The sequence below is a fragment of the Epargyreus clarus genome, unplaced genomic scaffold (assembly GCF_041222505.1).
Source record: "Epargyreus clarus isolate Ecla_fem2 unplaced genomic scaffold, WU_Ecla_fem_2.2 ptg000009l, whole genome shotgun sequence".
In the NCBI taxonomy this organism is placed as follows: domain Eukaryota; kingdom Metazoa; phylum Arthropoda; class Insecta; order Lepidoptera; family Hesperiidae; genus Epargyreus; species Epargyreus clarus.
In genome coordinates this window covers 13344668-13356962 of record NW_027332217.1, presented here as the reverse complement: position 1 = coordinate 13356962, position 12295 = coordinate 13344668, and the positions used below count along the sequence as shown (strand labels likewise).

Below are 12295 nucleotides of genomic sequence, written 5' to 3'. Positions count from 1 at the left end.
ATTATAGGCAACGATAGCATGAAAACAAGTCAAATTACATAAAGATAAAGTTAAATTAAATTGTATTAACTTAAAATTGAATTAAAATAAATGTCAAATAGAGATTGTATATGACAGTCCAACAGAAATTAATACAAATGCTGAATTGTTTATATATAAGGGTACATACTATCTACTAGATATGTACCCGTAGGTACTAGGAAACCACCAGTGTCTGTCTAGACTATTATTAATTTGATAGTACCTGGAAAACTATTATACCTTATTTTGACTCGTTACATACAATCCGGTATGGTCTAGTGGCTAGGATACCTGGCTCTCACCCAGGAGGCTCGGGTTCGATTCCCGGTACCGGAATACCGTAGAAAGCAGTTTGAATCCTTTTTACATTATGAAAAAAAAATACCATTATTAATCCGATTTTCGGTAACCTTAATAACTTTTTATTAAGTTATAAAAAGTTTTTCACTAAGGGAATATAAGGGTCACTGAAAATATTTTTGGGTCGTGATTACTCCGATTCGAACTTTATAAAAATATTCTATATTTTTTTTTATAAAATTAATTTTATTTTGTTTTAATTTTTTTATAAAGTTAATGACTATTTTTAACAATGTTATCAAAATAATTAAAAAAAAATGTAAAGTTTTTATTTTTAATACTTTTTTATGTTTAACTACTAGGTATTTATGTTTAATACATTTAAAAAAAATTGTAAAATTGTTGAAAAAGTATTAAACATAAAAACTGTAAGAGATTTATTTATTTATTTATGCACACAGATAACTAATACAAAAGACTTATAAATAACATTTTGTGCAAAGGTACTGCTTATTCCTAATGAAATTTCTTCCAGCAGACCTGTGATTTATTATGTAAAGCGATCAAGAAAACACGTTTACAACATCGATAGATAGAAATATTTACGACAAAGCCCAATAATATCTTTATATCCGCATTTATGCCGTTACGAGCCAGTAAATCCATATCCCTGAGAGGTCCAATATGGAAAAGGATAAGGATGCTTATATTGTTTATTAAAAAGTAGTGCTCTGTAGACTTGTTGAGCTCTACGGTTTCACTTGCGTATACAAATAATTGCAATGAAAATATTTAACCTAAGATCGAAATATTAAATATATAGCTAAAGCGGTATTATGAAGATTTTTAAACGAAAACTTTTATCTCGCTTCGTACTGTCACCATCTCGGACTGATTGACGTTTGAAAACAACTTATTAGTAATTGGTAATAGATCGTGGATTAGACATTTCCTTCCTATGTTCGGTGGTAGTCATATATGCTTACATTAAATGGTTTATAAGTTTTTGATAATTTTCGATGCAGTTTAATAGACTTTCCTTATTAATGAGCTTCCAAACTTCAGAGAGGTCTTAGCTGAATCTGAGGTTGCAAACTACCGATTTTTCTAAACTATAGCCTAAAAACTATCTCAGTTAGTGGCCTATCAAACTCCAAAAATATTTGAAAAACAAATTGAAACTTTCAAAGTTTAGCGCGAACAAACATTCTCTTCAGCTTTATTTCAGTATAGAGAAAGGAATTTACTGATAGGCAAAAACAGGTTGTTCGTAAAGCCTTTTGGAGCGCATTGCCTAGTTTCAAATAAACACAGGTTGTAAAAACGTCGGTCCGTACGTGGCATGGTTACTGGTATTGGAATATCTGGAGGAAAATAACCCGTATTTTTTGGGAGGCCCTACAAATTTATGGTTTGCGTTCGACAGGAAAATGCCTCCCCTTTTTGTAGTATCGCATGATGGTCCAGTGCCAAGGCTTACCACGCTAGTTCCCATGGGGTTTTGGGTTTAAAGAATCTTTATTTTCTCATAAGCCATACATGGTCACTGAAAATGAGATTATTAAATTATTTACATAATAAAGCTGTGTCCGGGAGTCGTTAGTATTATATAGTGTAATAGTATTTTATATATGTGTGTGTGTGCATGTGTGCGTGCATGTTGATTTGTGGGTGTGTGTGTGCGTGTATGTGCGTGTCTATTAATTTGTATGTGCATAATATATATAATGAAATGTCATGTTATGTGCATATATCATTTTACTTGTAATTCATTCTTTACTTATTATGTGTTGTTTTTAGGTTTGAAATCCGCACAGCTTTTCTTTTTGATGGTATGCATGTTACGTCTTTTATAATATAGAAGTAGTAGATAGTAGTAGAGTATAATATATTTTTGGAATCCTTAAGTACCCTCTTTATTCTAAAATAAGTACTATCCTGTATGCTTCTTTTGGTTTTAAATAGTGTCCTGACTGTATATATATTTCTTTCCTACTATAACAATCACCGGAAATGAAGATAGTAACCCTTTATGGTTCGACGCCGGTGACTCACACATATTTCTCCCTTATAAGAGCAGTGTTTATCGCTGCAGTGTTCTAGTGGGAGTGGTAAGGGGAAACTTGCTAATCTGACATTGCATTTGTGACCGACTTCAGGTTGCATCTTATTATTATCTGGGGCAGAATTCAGATTGATGACCACAGAGATAGGGTATAAACAACTCTACTACTTCAGTTCCGTACAAAGGAATGAACAGACATTAACAGGCAGATAAATAATCTCCGTACTACCGTACTACCAAATGTTCATTATTTTAATTCATTTTATGATTTTCAACAATACTTAGTCATATGAAACAACAATAGATGGCGTTGGGTGACAATGGGACGACGATTATACGTAATCAAAGTATAATAAAATTAAAATAAGTATATTAAAATATATTTTATGGGTCTTATTTGTATTTATTATAATAGCAGTTATAGTAGCAAACGTATTGTAAAAATTTCAACCGTCTTCCTAGTACAGTTTAACAGTTAGATCGAAAAATGCCGAAAAAATCCGGTTTGTTGTATGGAGACCCCCTTTACTAATCAACTTTATTTTATTTTTAGTATTTGTTGTCATAGCTGCCACCGTTATGCCTCCTCTGTCAAAATTTAATGTGTCTATCTATTACGGTGTAAGCGGTAGAGGCCTGTGACAGACGGACAGACGGACAGACGGACAGGGTTCCGTTTTTACCCTTTGGGTACGGAACCCTAAAAACTAGCACGACAGTCCATGTCTGAACATTCACGTGTAGTCCAGTAAATCCAAATTTGAAGGCAGGTCCAATATGGAAAAAGAGTGAACAACGCGTAGAAAAAGTAGCAAAAGAAATGTAGTTTCGAAAAAGTTTTTGGCTTCGAACGTGTTTCTGGATTCGAATAAACATCGGTTGTAAAAACGTCAGCTCTGGCTACGTGAGATAGTTACGGTATTGAAAATATCTGAAGGAGAAATAACTGTTTCGTACATTCACTAGATGGTCCTGGGATTTATGGCTCAGCCCTAGATAGTAGGTATTACGCAAGATGCCTTTTCATGTTGTACGTATGTGTTGCTAGTTACATAATGCCAATAAATATATGTGTAAGTACATTGTCAACATTATCAACGTTTTTCCCACTGGCACGTTTCTCTCAATGTACAGATTAGTAGACTTTATATTTTTGCGTTTTTTTAATAGAAGTCTCTGGCATGTGGATTATTTCATCGATTCGATTCGATTCGAATCATGTGTTCATTTTTAATACGCATAATTTTCCAAAAAGTCAAAGGTTCGTGCTTTGGATTGGAATTTCGAGTCCGGCCGCACCACTGCCACTCTTATTTCTGCCTAATAACAGCCGTGTTAAGCATTGCTGTATTCTGGTTTAAATGGTGTGGTAAGGGAGATACATACACATCCGAGGCTTTCTAACTAAGTCCACAGGGATAGCATCGCATCTGTTACCAACTTCAGGCAGGAATCTTAATTTTATCGGGAATTAAATATATATCCATGGGCGGCAGTAGCCATTTACAATCAGGTGGATTGCATGTTCATTTGCAACTCTTATATAAAAAAAACAATATTACTACTACGAGTATTTTGTCATTTAGTCATTACCAAATGAATCATAAGGTAAATTATGTCCCAAAATTAAGGATATCCTCTTAATTTACGTAGGAATACAAAAAATAGGCTCTCTAGACAACAATCGAATGAATTTGCATCGTAATAAAATCTGTTTGTACTTCTCGGGGGTCCATTATAAATTGATTTGTATTCAATCTGTGTTCATTCAAATTAGTTATTGTGTTCTTTGAAGGATCGGACTTTGGCGAAGGCGGTTTATTTGTAGATAGAGATGTAGAGAACTTGGATGTTATTTTAGGTTTTGGCATCCCGGCACTTAACATTATCTTCGCTTTAATAAGCGAACCATTAAACTATTAAATTATTAATGACACGCATTAATATGCGTGTCATTAATAATTTAATGGTTTGCCTATCAAGTTAGAAATTGTAAAATTGTAAAATTGGTCTCCTTGGTAAGCAAAATATAAATATGTAAAATATTAATAAAGGCCGTAAGTGGCTTGTTTATAAAATAACATTTAAAATAAGTCCTTTGTTCATAATTGTATTTTATTGGTGTTATTTTGATGACTTACATGTCACCATATGCCATAGCGAACAAGCGGCGGGTCCAGGTTCACACTCTGGCCAGACAAATACCTAAATGTAAATATTAAAATCAATTTGAAATTATTATACTTACAATCATTGTCATACATATTGAGTAAAAGACAACGAAAACATGAATTTGTTACCCGCCAAGAAGTATTAGCAAACGACATTGCCTGCTACATAAATAAGGTAAAAAGCGTAACCGAATGCTTCTTGTAAGCATTAATCACTCCGAGACATGTTCAGAATGAGATGCATTCCACGTCTTATGTGCCGGAAAATTGTATTTTATAGGGTGTAGGAATGCAATTAGGATGGAGATGCAATTATTCAATTTTATGCAAGAATGTTTAAGTAAAATTGATCGTTGTATGAATGTTGGGTGAATGGTGTTTGAGCTGCTTAATAGTTTTTGATGTTTTTAAACACGAATACCCACTTTTAGTATGTAATAATAGGTATGTAGGAATACAGTACATTAAATCTCGAAATACAAAAAAATGAAATAAATAATAATACTATATATAAAAAGTTATATTGTAAACTGACCAATATATGGGAAATTATACTTATTATATAAGTAGGATTATTTTTTGTACGAGTATAAATAATAATAGGTTATGCTTTTCAATATATATCAGGTTTATTCAAGAAATAAAGCTGCAAAACTAGAGAGTACCTATTGGTTAAGAGATAAATAATGTTAGAAGGAATTTAAATCCATTATATAGGTAGTACATATTGAATGTAATTTAAGAATATTTAGAATATTGAGTTAGAAATATTTTTACCGAATAATATTTTGTTAACAAATACATAATAATACAGGACGTTTTATTTTAGTAAAAAATAAAACGAAGTAAAATAATAAGAGTTACGAGCTTTTGGAATGTCCTGTGCGTTGAGAGGATCAATCAATGTTAGCGACGGAGAATCGATCACGAGGACGAAGTCCGCTCTAATGTGTTGAAAAATTGAACGGAATCATATGCAAATGTGTTTACGTTTTATAAATATACAGGATGTTGTATTTTTATAAAGTTACTAGCTTCTCTACGTGGCTTTGTTTGCATGGACTTTTGATAATATAGATAATATGGTTTAAGGTAATGTAATATGACCTATTAAATAATGGATTGCAAAATTTTTTAAGCAAAGGTCAAAGGTAAGGTGACTTTATTCCGGAGACACCACCCCTACTCTTATTTCTGGTTAAAAGTTTGGACGTACGGAACCTTCAGACATTAATTTTGATTATTGTAGATATTCTCTACCAAGAATAGCGCAGCAGCCCAATTTAATATATTCAAATATTGAATGTTTATGTATTCCGTTATGAATATGTCTATAATACAGGGAGTTCTATTTTTATAAAAGAATAATAATTCCAAAAAAGAAAAAACTTCCAGGAATTTCGATGATTTTGAAACGTTGCGATTGTCTGGAGGATCAATCACTCTTGGCCGAGAAGAATCGATCACAGCCGAAGCCCAATCTAATGTATTGGAAAATTGAACTCCTGAATCGTGCGGACGAGTTCCATTACAATAATATACGTAGTTTTATTTTATAAAATGCATGAAATTGAAAGTGAATTGAATTTGCCATTGAAATGATGTTATGGTACAGGATGTTCTATTTATTAAAACATTGACAGAGACGTAACGATGAAATTAATTAAATTACAGTGAGTTTACAGTAACAGAATACAGATGTTTCTTGAAAAATAATGTTTTGGAAAATTAATATAAATCATATTATGTAATTGATTTTGGTACAGGAGTTGTTATAAAAATGGCTAGGAATTAGCATCTCAATGTTCTGCGATGTAGTTAACTACAAGGTATGAAATAGTTGAAAAGCCTGTGGTTAAATTGTTTAAAAGCTACTCTATAATAAATTGAAATAATATTTTAATTTCATGTCGTCAGAAACAATATTTCTATTTTTTTTATCCCAATCTACCTTCAATATTCTGGCTATCAACACGTAATGCAAAAACAACGTTAGCCTTTTATTTTTGGTCTAGATAAAACGTATAGCCTTTGAAAATTGGATTGGACCGTAACATATCGTCGACGGGCGACCTTCCACAAAGGTTTACTACGTACTAAGACACCCTCTATTTCTCACCCAAACCCAACGCTCAAACTTTCAATAAACCGAATCAGTTCGTCTATTACACGAATAAATAACCCGAGAAGACCGGCCGAGCCGGAGTGGGAGTCGATATTCAGATATCCAGAAACAATAAGAAAGGCTGTGTAGGCTGAATCGTAAATGTGGATTGCACAGAGCAATATCCTATCGGTGACTTTAAAATAATTATGATATGTCAAAAATGTGCAAATAAATATTTGACCGAATTATTTATAGACAAATTTAAATAAAAAGATCATCCTGTTATTTAGGGAAATATTTCTTGGCATATATTTTTTCTTTTAATTATACTTATGCGTAGTGTTCTTTTGTTACGAGTAAGATTAAAATTACTTTTAGTACACTTTATTATTATTTTAAAATAAAAATATATTCTTTAACGCTCATTATTCAACCAATTTAACCAGTTGTATGCGACAATTTTTACAAATACGGCGTTCTTCTGTTCTTTTGATACATATGAATTGAACCTTTGTGTTAATATAAATAACATAATTCGTGAAATCAATCATTGCAAGCAAAAATATTTAAAACAAAATATAGTTATATGCACTTAATTTGTAATTAAGTAAAAAACGAATGCTCTATCATCTCTACATAGATTACTCTATGTAGAGCTGTCATAACTAGAGGCGCCAATAGTCAATGTCAATAGAAAACTAGAATTCGTAAGCAGACTTGAATAAAAAGCTGACGTGTCTCTCTTCAAATATTCACTGTGACTGAATAGCCTTATGACTTTCAGATCAAACAATTCGTTACAGACGAATCACAAAGCTAAAGAATCTTTTAGATTTGTCAGCTACTGACTGACTCAATGTAGGGTTTCCAGGTGGTAGAACCGTTTGTGATTCGTCTCTGCAGGCCCTACCTCCACGTCTCTTCCTGTCTAATAGCAGCGCTAATGCTGCTGTGTTTTAGTTTGAAGGCTGTGGTAAGGGCGACATGGTTATCCGAGTTTCAACTTAATCTTCAGGGGCAGCAACGCATCTGACTACCTCAGGTAGGAATGTGATCTTATCTGGGTTAATTAAAGATGTCCATGAGCGTCAATAAGCACTTACATGTGGACTACATGCTCGTTGGTTACATTGTAAAAAGTGTCCCATTTCTTTTTTATCTTTCATAGCAGATAAACTTAAGTTAGGGAGAGTTTTGTAAGATATTACGGTAAAACTAGAACTTAGGTCCTAGGCTCAGGCTTATCTGACTGTCCGTGTATGTTAATAGCTTCAGTGCTTTTGACTTATGGATGTGTGTGCTGATAAAAAGGCAAAAACTAACACATTAACATACTTATACTTTTAAACTTCCATGTGAGTAGGGAAGAACCCTTTGTAGTTCGACTCCGGAGGTTCGGATACAGAGGTGCAAACGAGCATGCAAACTTTATTATTAGTGGCTACTTTTGTTAATGGACGTCTGTAATTAACCCCAGATAAGATTAGATTCCTACCTTGGCTATAGATCTATTGCTATCCCTTAGGATCAAATTGGAAAGTCTCGGATAAGTATATTTCTTACCATTTCCAACAAAAGTAGGTGTGACGGTGGTTCCTGCAATGTCGAAACATAAAGGGTTGTAACATCTTCAATAAGTTCATTCCTCTTAATATATGACTTGTGATAATGTAAATATGTGATCATTTCGAATAAGATGACGGTATCCCGAAGAAAACTAAATAATAGTTACTCTGTACACAGCTCCCTACGCTACGGGAACCGTTTTATTTTCGTACGAAATAAATTTTTCAGCCACAACTTTGTAGTTGTGGTTGTAGTTACGCAATTTCCTCGCTTTATAGTATTTGTTCTTTCCGATCGTAAACAGCGAACGAAAGTAAATCTTGAATGAGATAGAACTTCGCTATAAATAATGTTTGTTCTGTCAAATCTTCGACTATTTTATGGATCGTGGTCTAGAATAAGTAATTTTGTGTATTGGACTTTTCGGACACTTTTAATTTTCTTAGGAACTCAGTTAAGTGAGATTTGCTCGGAATTCATTTTTTTATATTTATTTTATTATGTATTTCAGTATTTAGTATTGGTGTATGAAATAAAGATTTTGTTAGATTATTAAGTTTTTTTTCTTATATAATATAGGAATAGCAGACGAGTATACAGTCCACCTGATAGTAAGTGAATACTGCCGCATATGGACATCTGTAATCAACCCCAGATAGGATTAGATATACCTACCTGAGGTCGGCCACAGATGCGCCGCTACCCCTGAGGACTAAGCTGGAACGCTTTGGAAAAGTCTGTCTCCCTTACCACACCCTTCAAACCGGAACACAGCAGCGCCTAATACAGCTGTTATTAGGTAGAAATAGGTGTGGCGGTGGTGCCGCCGGAGTCGAACCGCAAAGGGTTCTACCACCTTCAGATATGATTATGTTATTTACCTGATGGGAATAATTACTGCTATCTAAAAATATATGTAATCAAGTGAAACAAGGATTGGAGGAGATTGTACTTAAGGTCAGCCACAGATGTGCTGCTTTCGAGCTTTTTACATATAACATTATATAATAAAATTGTAATATAATAAATATAATAAAATACACTGGTGTGCAAGCCAATTGACAACATTTACAATTTTTTCCTGGGTAATATAAGCTAAACAAGTATGAAACTTTACCAAAAGTCATAAAAGATGCAAGGATGGATAACTTTCGTTAATATCTGGGTCATTAAATTTAATTAAATTTAAGGCAAAATGTAATACTTAAAGGTAGCAAGGAGAGATCCAGGTCCACCAGACAGACATAAAGCTATAAACAACCTATTTTATGGCTTTGGTAATTTCAAATCGGACACAAATTCTATTTAAAGATTGGATTTATCGATCCCTATTTGAGCTATTAAATATCGTGAAATATTAAAATCCTTTAAAACATGTCATGATAAGAATAAAACCACTACCAAATAGTAAAAAAGTGTGTGTGTGTCAGCTACGACGCACGATTGGAGTTTACTCCTTACGAATGATAATTATGATATATATCGAATAGAAAAAAGGGTAGGTAAATGAACGCATCTGCTAAAATGATAAGAGAAACAAACATATATCTGTAATTATTCGGATTATTTATATTACTTCAATAATGCGTATTGCGTATTACATAAAGTATGTTACAAAATAATATAAAATAGCGCCATCTAGTGGCAAGTTTTATAAATTGTAAGTTTGCAAGTTTATCAATCTATGTATTTTGGTTCCAAATATTATAATGGTAACTTAATATAATTGTTTATATTAAAGTAAATTTTAATATAATATAATTATTTATATTTAAAACAATGTTAAACGTTTTATAACTTAAAACTTAATAATTATAATTTCTTTGCCATCTATAAAATATCCTTGTTGCAATTTACGGATGCAATTTATATGAGACTCAATAAACATGTTATTATATGTAATTTGGATTGTTTCTGAATGTTTTATAATTCTAGAATTCATTTAAAACGTATTGCTAATTTTATATAACTTATTTTGAACATAATTCATTAGCAATAATTCTGTAATAAATATTAAATAATACTGTTTTGATTTTGCCCGTTTATCGTTGATAGATGGTGCTGGTCAATAATGCATCCATTTTTATAAGTTAAATTAATATATCAGTAACTTACAAAAGCCTCTTTATGTTAAAAACTTATTTTGCTAATATTATATCTTATTCAATTGCTTACTGATTTTATATGTTACTCTTCTTTAAAAACGTTCATAAAAGATTGTTAATCATATTATGGCGCCAATGTTCATATTTTTCACAGTGTTTATAAATGATCAAACCTATAACTTAATTTATGCAAAAATGTAAACAAATTAGTTACTGACGTTTTAATGTTTTATATATTGCTAATTATTTTTATTGTAATAATTACTTTCATATGGGATTTGAACTTACTGTATTTTAAATTAATAAAAGCACTCTTGATTCATATTTTGGTTTCCGTTACGCCTCAACTTTTCGTGTTACACTTGATTTTACTCCTCATAAAATTTCCGTACCGGGCCTTATAACTCAAATCGTTTCTTAAGGAGTAAACTCCAATAACATATACCTAATTATAAAAAAGTTGATCATACTAGATCCAACCAAAAAAATAACTCCCCCTATTATTATTCCCCGTTTTCCTAACTATTATTCCCCGTATTTAAGCATTTTGAACTATACACAGTGCAATAGTTTAAACTAAAGTTTGAAACTTATCATGACGTGAATGTCAAGACACGTCACGTCACGGAGCTGGGGCGTTTAGTATGTGGCGCGCGGCGTCACACTCAATTGATGTTTCCGATTGGGTGAACAAGGTATGGGTTTGGAGTTGTTAGTACTACATCTAAGATGCAAAGATAAGAATCCTATTTATATCAAACTTTATGTGTTCATTGCTAAACTGCTCCCAAAAAAATAGTATCTCTCAAATTTATTTGAGAGAAGCAGTTATACGTGTAGTACTTAGATGATTTTAAAGGTTATAGAGTCCTTTATGATTCGATTTCGGAAGCATCAACGCCTCGATTATTTATTACTAATATTATACAAAAGAAAAACAATAATTAATAATAAACATAAAACATAATTTCTGATTCAAACCGAAAATAAAAAATTGTATTACAAGTGGATACAGCGCAAACGTATTAAGTCTCTTCCTTTTTTGAATTCGGTTGAAATTTAATGTTTAATTATATGGTAAATGAAATATAATTATAGTAAAATGTAACTATCACAAAATATCATATTAAAACAGTATAATGTTCTCGTAATTTCCGGTATTAGTCCGTAGTTCCCGCAATCAAATCCAATGTAAATAATAAATCATGTTAGAGTAACAAAAACTTTTCACCTTATTATTAGCAAGAGCAAATCTTGAGGCGTTAAATGAAAACCCATAATTCGCAACAACCGCTCTATGCAGATACTAAAGTATATAGAAATCGAATCACATACTCCTTGATTTTGTGAACAGCACGTCCAGAATACAGATGAGGCGTGCCATCGATCGCCTGGTAACATTTTACTACCCCTGGGAGCAATCGAAAAAATACGCCTCGAACACACTTTTATTATACACTAGGTATTCCCTGTGACATCGTTCGTGTTTATGGGGTATTTTTTGGAAGTAAACAAAATTTACAATTGTTTGATTGGATGTCGTAAGGAAATATATTTTAACTCTTTCTATTTGAAGGATTCACTCTTTATACGTGATAGAACGTGCAGTCCGTGGAGTTACCACCGTTGCACCTATTTTTGGAATGAGGCAGTAGTTGTTGCGTTTCGGTTGAAGGACGTGGATGTCGAATGGTTTACTTATGCTCAAATATCTGCGATTGGTTTCGAGTAGAATTGCTTTTTTATAGGTAGTTACAGATGTCACCGTTGCCTATGGCTATTTACAATACCAGAGAAATACGATCGTGCAAACCAAACCTGTAAGAAACGCTACGAGTTCACTTAATTTGTATTAAAAGTTTTAGGAGAAAATGGCTATAAAAAGTTGCATGCTTATTTCTGTTTCCTGTTGGAAATATCTCAGCAAGGAATATCTAAGAACTTGCTTTACCATATTATT

The 12295-nt window shown here is 32.4% G+C and overlaps 1 non-coding gene across 1 annotated transcript; it reads left to right on the top strand.

Annotated features, from left to right (window-relative positions):
* Window positions 1–285: 285 nt before the first annotated feature.
* Window positions 286–357, top strand: TRNAE-CUC (transfer RNA glutamic acid (anticodon CUC)). Its single transcript has one exon. It is a non-coding gene; the product is annotated as a tRNA-Glu (tRNA).
* The last annotated feature ends 11938 nt before the right edge of the window (window positions 358–12295 follow it).